This window comes from Mustela lutreola, chromosome 5, assembly GCF_030435805.1.
Source record: "Mustela lutreola isolate mMusLut2 chromosome 5, mMusLut2.pri, whole genome shotgun sequence".
Lineage (NCBI taxonomy): Eukaryota > Metazoa > Chordata > Mammalia > Carnivora > Mustelidae > Mustela > Mustela lutreola.
This window is the reverse complement of record NC_081294.1, coordinates 145,621,654-145,631,905: the sequence shown is the minus strand read 5'-3', so window position 1 is coordinate 145,631,905 and position 10,252 is coordinate 145,621,654. Positions and strand designations below refer to the sequence as shown.

Here is a 10,252-nt window from a genome sequence, read left to right as displayed (position 1 = left end):
TCAACGGATGAATGGATAAGGAAGATGTGGTCCATATACACTATGGAGTATTATGCCTCCATCAGAAAGGATGAATACCCAACTTTTGTAGCAACATGGACGGGACTGGAAGAGATTATGCTGAGTGAAGTAAGTCAAGCAGAGAGAGTCAATTATTATATGGTTTCACTTATTTGTGGAGCATAACAAATATCATGGAGGACAAGGGGTGTTAGAGAGGAGAAGGGAGTCGGGGTAAATTGGAAGGGGAGGTGAATCATGAGAGACTATGGACTCTGAAAAACAATCTGAGGGGTTTGAAGTGGCAGGGGTGTGGGAGGTTGGGGTACCAGGTGGTGGGTATTATAGAGGGCATGGATTGCATGCAGCACTGGGTGTGGTGAAAAAATAATGAATACTGTTTTTCTGAAAATAAATAAATTGAAAAAATTATCCTGAGGAAGCAGCAAAGATGAAACAAAAATTTCTATGAAGGGTTACTCCTATTATAGCAGTACTTATCACATTATAAATTTGGAGACAGGGGTCTGAAATTATTGAACTGGTTAAATGAATTATGTTATATAGAATGTGATAGAGCAATTAAAAATAGTCGTGTAGAATTATTAATGTGTACAACATGTAAAAATGGAAGGTAAATCACATACTCTAACATATACAGAATATTTTTCATATAAGAAATATTGAGGGATGTTTGGGTGACTCAGTCGATTAAGTGCCTGACTCTTGGTTTCAGCTCAAGTCATGATCTCAGGGTCAGGAGATCCAGCACCATGTTGGTCTCTCTCTTGCTCTACCCACCTCTTTCTCTCTCTCCCACCCCTGGCTTTCTAATAAAAGAAATATATTTAAGCTGTAAGGGTTTTTGCTTTGTGATTTTTTCAAAAATTCCAAATTTCTGTAACACACAGGTATAGTTTTCATCATCAGATTCAAGGCGTATGTACCATGTCCTTACTCAATCAGCATCAATGCCCCAGATACACATTATTCAATCCATTTTATCTACCTTGGATATTTTTTAAATGTTATTTCATATGGATGAAAAACTCAATGCACTCCCACGTGGCATGATCATATTTGTACCCATTCCACTCACAGGAAGGGTCCACTTCAAGCTCATGAGAAGTACTATATAGATGGAAGGGGCGCCCAAAAATATTAACCTGGGACACAAAATCTGAGCACCCAAAGCTAACTGTCCTCTCAAGTGTGTTATGTTTTCCATGGTGGCCAATTAGAATACGCTCTATAGAGGATCCTGACACTTAATTTTTCTCTCATCTTCATAAGCCAATCAATAGGTCAGAAGCTGTAGATATCCTTCAGACACAGAGTGAGTCATTCTACATCAACAATCCAGGGTCTCAGTGTCAGAGACACTGAGTCCAGTCTTTAAACCCTTCTATTTAAGGCCATAAGTAATCCTGAGGCAATGATTCAGATGTCCTGGCCTTAATGGATGAGAACTGGGAGACCCTGTGCTCCATTTCCTTGTGCCATTTCTCCATTAAAACCATGCTCTGAGTCGTTTTCTAAAGAGCCCTAGAGAATTGGGCAATTCATTGAATTTGCTCTGCTGCATTAAAATAGCAGTCCACAGGGTACCACTTGTACTTCATTCCAGAGATCAATGGCGCACTCCATCCAATGCAGAAGAAATTCACAGTCATCCTTTTGCACCAGAGTTTGAGTCCGAGGTCAGTTTCAAATTTCACTCCCAACCATATGGCTATTTCCTCAGGAGTAAGTCGTCCGTGGGCAGTGATCAAAAAACTGAGCCACGGACAGAAAAGCAAGTGCCGCCATGGGTCCTGCAGCATTTTCTGGGAAAGTGAGTACCTTTCAGAGGACTGAAATACAATACTTGAGCTATTTTCATCCCAATCTTCAATGTGATTTGACTTAAAAATTTCTACATGTGATGACTTCATAAAGAGTTGGAAATACGAGTTAAAGCTCAATGAATGCCTTTAATACTAGTAGGACTGGTTTTGAGGTTGTAGTTGAGGAGGTGATGGAGTGAATTTTTTTGAAGCCAACGGCATCATCTTACTTCCCTAAAGTAATGAAATATGTAAGACACTGGTCGTGCCTGTAAGAAACAATGGTGCCTCCCTAAGTGTTATCAATAGCGGCCCAAATGCCCCTGCTGAAATCTCAGTATTTATTTAAATTAATAGCCTGGATCAGTCACTCTTTCTAAGCAGATCTTGTCTGCTTGTTATTCCTTTTCTTTAGTCTGCTTTAGAAGGAAGACCAAATGTGAAGCAAATTGGACAACTTGAGCCAATCAAGAAATGTCCTAGGGATCAGCTGGTTTTCTCACAGTATACTCTTTCTTTCTTTTCAGCTAGTCCTGGGCTTGGCTTTGATATTGAGACAAGAGGTTAGTCAAGGATGGGAGATTATAGCCATGTACACTTAAACAGCAATCAAGCCCCAGATAGATGTACATTATGTCATCAATTTGATCTTTTCCCTGTGGCAAGCAGCTCTCAACCACCCATCTTTATTTCAGGGGAAATGGCCAAACCCAATTTCACAAGTAAAATAAAGTCCATTTTCCCCATGAGGTAGCCATTTATAAACAGGATGCCTGGCCTTGAAATAGAAGGGGCTTTATTCTTAGACAAAAGGTCAGAGACATCTGGCCTCAATATTGTGTTCTGTTGGCAATAAAACATTTTCTCTCTTGGAAAACTTCAATGTTGAGGACCAGTTAGGAAAATTGCCAGTCTTGTCCTAGTTAACAGAGCTAAAATTTATTCTTAATATTTGTTCTCTTATAATTTAATAGGAGTCTAACAATATCCAACTTCCTTTTAGCATTTTGCATCAAAGTATAATAAAAAGATACGGTAAAGGGGCTTTTAGAGAGGATAAAAACTTTATGAGCATAAAGTCTCTAGTTAAATGCTTGTGGATGCTTATTTAGCTGTTTTTCTTCATTAAATATGAATTATAGCTCTTTAAATGCTGATTTGGAAATCAGGAAGGTTTAGTTTTACTCTACTGCTTTATATCCACAGGCAACATAAATCTATTTAAAAGCTGATTTAAGAAAGCAACTTGGGGAAGCAAATTGCTGGTGATTTGATCCCTTGAATTTTGCATGCTACATAATCAGAATCAGGTTGTACTGAGTACCAAAAAGGTTCGTTTGAACGTGACTGAAAAAGAAAATTATTCCTTAAAAGTCACAGGATGGGTAGTGGTGGAGCTCAGGGTTAAGCTGCAAAACTCAGCACATGTTTCAAAAGCCAAACAAGGCCCCATCAGAGACAGAGAGGGTAAGGAGAAAGTCTGAGGTGTTTTTTTTAAACATCTATATGTTGGCTTCTTCATTGGAAAATATTCCTAATTAGTAAAACCACAACCCCAAATGCAGCAATACATGTGGATTATCATTTTAATACTAAAAGCAAACTAGTTTTGTTCATATAACATTAAACTGATCATTATGAATAGGACAAGATCTTGTTCTCACATTCAGCAAAGTGGACTCTTTGAGATGAAGGTTATCCTCATTCACCAAGCCACTATGTCGTAGTCTTCCACAAAACAAAAAAAGAAATGGGGTAGAGACATCCCTATTTCCAGCTCACCCTATAGTAATTTATTATCCAAAGGGACATCAGGAATTGATGGAATTGAAAACTATTGTATAGCATTGACAGGGTTGTTTTAATACTTCTCTCAATCTGTGGTGACAGAAACTGATTTACTTCCCATTTGCCAGCAAGAGAAAAATGGACTTTCTACGCACTATGTACTAACACACAATCTCCCTCCCAACTCCCTAACTACAAGGCAAAATCAACACACACGCACACAGGCAGACTTTTCATCTTTCTTGTTTATTGCAGGATTCTCAGCAACAGACTCTAGTACTTAAATTCATTCTTTTGACTTAATAACCATGTGTCCAATTGTACAGCATATGACCCCATCAATTTCAGCTATTTAAACAAGCACATTCTATGACAGCAATGCCTGACAGCTTTTTGTTTGGCTGACACATAAATCCCCTTTGCCAACCCCCAACAGCACAGGTAGATTTCAGTATATTTTTTTTTTAAATAAAGCAAAAAAAAAAAAAAAATAGGCACATTTTCAAAGCCTTCCATTTTTTTACTAGTAAATCAGAATCATTCATTCAGAGTGAAGTCAGTATTTTTTTGCTTTAATTTTTTTTTTGCCTTCAAAGGGTAAAGAAAAATTATACAATTGTTATTTCATCAAAAAATGGAATTTTTTAGCCAACTTTCAGAACTCAAGCTGGAAAGGTGGCAAGAAAAACAAGCAAACTTGCTAATGCAATTTTATTACTGTGTATTGTGGCAATCTTTCAATGAAATTACTGTAGTTATATGAAAGATTCTACTGGAGAGGAACCACTCCACTGGTGAAGCATGATGGTTACAGAAGTTATTTCAGGAAAAAAAAAAAAAAGTCTCCTTTCTCTTCAATCTAAACCACTCTGGACATGTTTTAAACAAATTCCAACCTACTTGCACATCAAAGATGTTGTACTGACAAGACTACTACCTACTTTAAGATAAGGAATAGAGAAACTAAGTTTGAGGCAACAGAGAAGTAGATGTGAAAACATAAGGGCAGGGCTGCCTGGCTGGCTCAGTCAGTAGAAGGTGTGACTCTGGATCTCCAGGTCAGGAGTTCAAGTCCCACATTCAGTGTTCAGATTCAAGCTACTAAACAAACCAACAAAAACAAAAAACAGAAAACAAGACAAAAAAAAAGGGGGGGGGGGGAGAAGGAAAAAAGGGCTGTAAGCCACTGCTTAAGAAACCCCCCCCCAAAAAAAACACAAAAGGACTACATCACTCAGTATAGGTAAAATAACAATTACACAGATTAAATAACCAATTCTTTGAAATTTCCCAAACTCTCCCCTGAAGAGTGGTTATTATGGAGAACCCAAGTAAAAGTAGTTATCAAGTTGCTTAACTAAGACTCAGTTATAACTAAGGATTTTCTTAATAAACTGGCATAATTCAGTTGTCTCTGGCAACAAAGTAAGATATTTTTCCCAACAAGGTAAATAAGTTGTTGGAAGAAAAGGAAAAATACACAGAATAGTCTCAGTCCTGTCATTTAATGCATTGCTCTAAATCATGGGGGGAGGTAGGTAGAGGAAATTTGTTTTTCTTTTCAGGTAACTCCCCCACCTTCCCTCACCTCACCATAAGGGATTCTCAAGTTCTCCAGAGAGAATGGGTTCTTAGTTGAGGCCTAAATCCTGTCATTGTAGGATGATTCTTCAGCCAATATGTGAACCAGCATGGATGTTTCTCTTTCTTCATATGATGGGATCTAAACTTATCCAAAAAGCTAGAGAGGCCCCATCTGTTCCCAATGGAATGGCAAAGTATGCAACAATAGTTGCATCTGGATTACTTAAATTAAAGAACAGGGGAAATCCTAAAATGTCTGTTTACCTGATCCACCACGTGCGTGTGGCAGCAGAAGGCTTTGTTGTGGGAGCAATGACTCTTGGTATGGGCTATTCCATGGATAAGGAATTCTGGGCAAAGCCTAAACCTTAGGAGAAGCGGTCTTGGTTTTGTTGCTGGTGCTTGCTGATGCTTGTTAGGCATCTCATATTGCATTTTTATGTTCATGTTGAAAACAAATCATTTGAATGGGTCAGACAATAGCACAGTAATTTAAATATTGGCTTCCTTTCTTGCAGCTTGATTTGCCTGGTAACCAAATTACTAGTGACCAGTTAACTAGCTAGGTCATTCAGGGGAGTCCAATTAGCACAAAAGAAATACGTCTCTTCTAAATGCACTTGATAGTAGTAAAACACGCTCTTTTTTAAACTCTTCTGTCAAAATTCGTTAGAAGAGAACAATATGGCAATCCTGGAGTACTCCAGTTACTGCAGAATATCACATGCTTTTGATGTTATGTGGGAATCCCATTTAACATTTCTCTAGATGTTTTGCAGACTGAGTGAGTACTTCACATTTTAGGGCTGGATGGCTCTTAACCCTTTCAGAACACTGCATGGAATACAGTATTATAAGCTTCCCCACAACCGAAAGTACGTGTACTTAAACCAAACCCAGAAAGCTGCTAACAGCTGCTTAGAAGTAATATATATTTCAGAATCATACTTGTAAATATGAGAATAACTTCACTGTGGATCCCAGTTTAGCATTTTTTTTGTAACTACAGGGTTGTATTTACACTGTTGTTGTATTAGAGTAATTTTTAAATGTTAACTTGAAATAGAAATGTGCATTTTAAGTACTAATGCAAAGGTAAATGAAAAACACTTTTTAAATGTATGACATTTGTCTCTCTGTAAGATTCATAAATGTTAACAAATTACCTATACTGAAATGATTAATGATTTATCAGCAAGGTGGTTTGGTCAGACATTATACAGAAATGTTGGTATACTACAGGATGCTTTATTACCATTGTGAAATGTTCTGGTCTAACGTGAATGTATGTTCTATCTACTAAATACAGTCTCTCGTGATGCACAGTCATACTCCTGACTTTTGTTGAGGCATCCTACTCATCTGACTCCTCATTCAGAATCTTTTGTCTAAATCTTATATCCTCTTTTTGGAAGGGAAAAAAAATCATGTGATCCACACACTGGCCTCCATTAAGTCATAGCTCAGAGGTTGCTGAACGAGTGTATTCATGGATAGAACTAGGAGCTATATTTTATTTCTATTCAAATGGATGCCTGGGTGGCTCAGTCATTAAAATGTCTGCCTTTGGCTCAGGTCAGGATCCCAGGGTCCTGGGATCAAGTTCACAATCGGGCTCCCTGCTCAGCAGGAAGTCTGCTTCTCCCTCTCCTACTCTCCTTGCTTGTGTTTCCTCTCTCACTGTGTCTCTCTGTCAAATAAATAAATAAAAATCTTAAAAAAAAAAAAAACTTTCTTTAAAAAAAAAGAAGAGAGTTTACTATAACCTGGCCTTTCCTCAATTTCCAAAGCATTCAACTGAGCCTGAACTATGCTTACTATTATACATGGATTACATATATGTATGGCATAAGACAAAATGTCCTAACACTTTCTTGGAAGTTAATTCAGAACAGGAAAGGAAATCACTGGTGTGGAAGAGAGAGGGAATGAGAAAATATCCATGCCCATTCTAGTAAGGACTGTGAACAAGAACAGGGCTGAATTTCACTTCCTTCTCCTGCTGTCCCCATTGCTTCCAAGGGAAGGATGTTGACCAGCGATTGTTAAGATCAGTTGGGAAATCAGAACCTTACTAAGGATGGACCTCAACTAGAAGCAGGAAAGGCCTAGCCAACCCCTATTCACCTGAGAACTTCCCAATCTCTTGGAGACATTTAAATAAAGAATGCTCACTAAACCCATTATACTTCTTCTTGCCTCTTCCCGGTCACATTAATTCGTTATGCATTACTGAAGTAAACAGAGAAACAGGTATTTTATAGTAAAGAGTTTTTTTCTTTATTTCAAGGTGGATATCCTCATCTTTTGAAAGTGATCCTCAATTTAAATTGGCAAGTTCATGAAGTATCTACTATATATTATGTAATAAAGTCCCGGTTGGAGTACAGTTTCAATAAACCTAGCATTTAATATAGATAAGATACTACAAAAAGATAATTCAGATCCAGATCAAAGATACAGAAACTCTCTAATAGGAGACCTAAATCAAGAAGAAAAAATGTGAACTTCTGTATCCGTGGAACAAAGTAAGACTCTTAAAGAAATACTAATAAATATCTGTAATTATTTAGAGTAGGGGTTATTCAGTTGGAGGGATCAGCAAACCTAGATTTCAAAGACTTCTTTGTGGAGGCCATAATTTGAAAAAGGATGAAAAGTAAATTGTCTAAGACTGATGAATCACAGAACTGTATCCCTTAAACAAATAAAAGTTTATATGTTAATTTAAAAAAAGAAAAGGAATCCCAGGGTCCTGGGATCGAGCCCCACATCTGCTCAGCAGGGAGCCTGCTTCCTCCTCTCTCTCTGCCTGCTTCTCTGCCTACTTGTGGTCTCTCTCTCTGTCAAATAAATAAATAAAATCTTAAAAAAAAAAAAAAAAATCCAAGTCTTTCCTAACCCAATTTGCCACTCTCCAAGAAGGATTCTGGTATTCTAGAAATCTAGTTAACCATTAACGCTTTACACCACATTTGATAAAATTCCATCCTTAGGAAAACACTGAATTTTGTGGTGTTTTACAGGTCGATAAAGGGAAGCTGCCTGACTTCAAATTTTGTAGGTAATAAGTCATGCAACTAAAAATGAATCCAAGTCCTTCTTCAAGTCCAGAATAAGCAGCAGTATTTCTCCTAAATAAACACAAGAACTGATGGTGACCATGAACCATTCATTTAAAATATAAAAGGGGGAATGAGCCCCATTTGGAAAATTTATGTAATAACTCAGGATGAAAAATCTTCCACACTGAGGATCTCTGTAAGTCAGAATGGCACAGAGCCAGGTCTGGCATAGACCTGAGTGTGTCTCTTGGGCCACTCTACTGCAGACCTAAAATCCTTGTTCTAATTGAAGTGAAACTCAAGTGACTTTTGTGTTGGAGCCATGGTGGGATAGCAGTGGGGAAATGTGAACTTTCCTAACGCCTTCTTAGTTCTTAGTTGATGAATGCTGATAAAAACTGGCCTGACAGAGAAGAAAAAAGAAATAAAATACAGTACCAATAGAAAGAAAAAGAAAAAAACCACCATTCCCTTCCCACCTTCCAGTTATGATGTCTCAGTTTCATTAGGATTGTGAAGAAAAACGAAATCTCTTCAAGCCTAATGCAAAATTGTTTATCCCTTTGTAGCAATATCAGGCTCCACTCAGAAGAGGCAAGCAAAACAGCATTTTGGAGTTTATGAGGAAAATCATTTTCTAATTTTCTCAGAATTCAAATGAAAGCTGTGGTTTGAAGCCACTGAAACAGAATTAAATGTGAAGTATAGAAGGGATTAATTTCATAAATTTCTTAAGTTGTTGATGGAACCATCTGGCAGTTTGAGAGATAACCATTAAAGTCTATACAAGAAAATTTCTTTCTGTAAGATTATAATGACTAAATATTATAACAGCAGGAGAATAAAAACTAATGCATATTTTATCATTGAAAACAAACACTCTGGACTCTACAGTCATGCGGAATTTCGGCTCACTTCTAAAGGAAACCAGCTAATGGGAGATAGGCCCCTTCAAAAACCTCAGAGGTACCCCTTCACGTGATCTCAGAGGCCTGCCGAGGAATATTCCCCTGCACTTCTCTGAGGACAACTGTGACCCAGAGAAGTTGGTGACAGCCGGTGTCAAGTCTAAATGGTACCTATGAGGTTTGAATTAAGATCATTCTTGCTCAAACACTATATTCCACAAAATCGCACTGCCGCCTATAGCAATCAACACTACCTGGCAGGTGTAAGTGAGGACTAGGAACTTCATCTTAATTACCTACCCAGGTGTTTCTGGCCAATCTGAGAATCAATGATTTGCCAAGTGTTTTCCAGATCATTCTCCCTTCTGTTTCTCAATGCAGTCCTGATTGAATTATCATCACTATTCTTAGAGACTAGGTTCCATTTCAAAGTAACTGGGCTCACAGACAAAAGCCATATACCTTATGCTTGGATTTCATCAGAATCCCCCAAGAAGCCAGGAAAACATAAAGACACCTTGACACCACCCCCCCACCCCACCCCACCCCCCGGGGAAAAAAAAAAGCAGTTCCCTCAGATTGAGCCCACATATCCATATTTTAATCAAGTCCCCAAGTGTTCCTAATACCTCTTTAAATCTGATGTCTCCATCTAGAACAGGTGGTCAGACAGCCTTCTCAAACCCAAGTAAGTGGGACTGATGTCCACCTCCAGCATGTGTGGGGTGGGCAGCTTCACACAAATCGTTTCCCCTCTTTATAATTTTTTTTTTTTTTTTTTTTTTTGGCCTGAAAAATGGAGGTCATTCATAGCCAAGCCATAAAATTCTTACAAGGACCAATGAATGCCTGTGTTCGGAAGAGAGTATGGGGCACCACCTCCAGGTCAGCAATTGTTCATCCATGACTGCTCTGAAAGTCCCACAGCTGGAGAGCTGAACGAGGCTTCCAGAGAAAGTACCCAGTACAAGCTCTTTCAGGGCAAGGCTGCTCCCCACAGATGCCCACCAGGACTCGGGAGACAAAGGACGTGTCAGACAGGAACAGGGTTTTAAATACCTGAGCTCTGCACAAAGGGACG

At 38.4% G+C, this 10,252-nt stretch overlaps 1 pseudogene; it reads left to right on the top strand.

Annotated features, from left to right (window-relative positions):
* Positions 1 to 5,293: 5,293 nt before the first annotated feature.
* Positions 5,294 to 5,570, top strand: LOC131832589 (HIG1 domain family member 1A, mitochondrial-like; annotated as a pseudogene).
* The last annotated feature ends 4,682 nt before the right edge of the window (positions 5,571 to 10,252 follow it).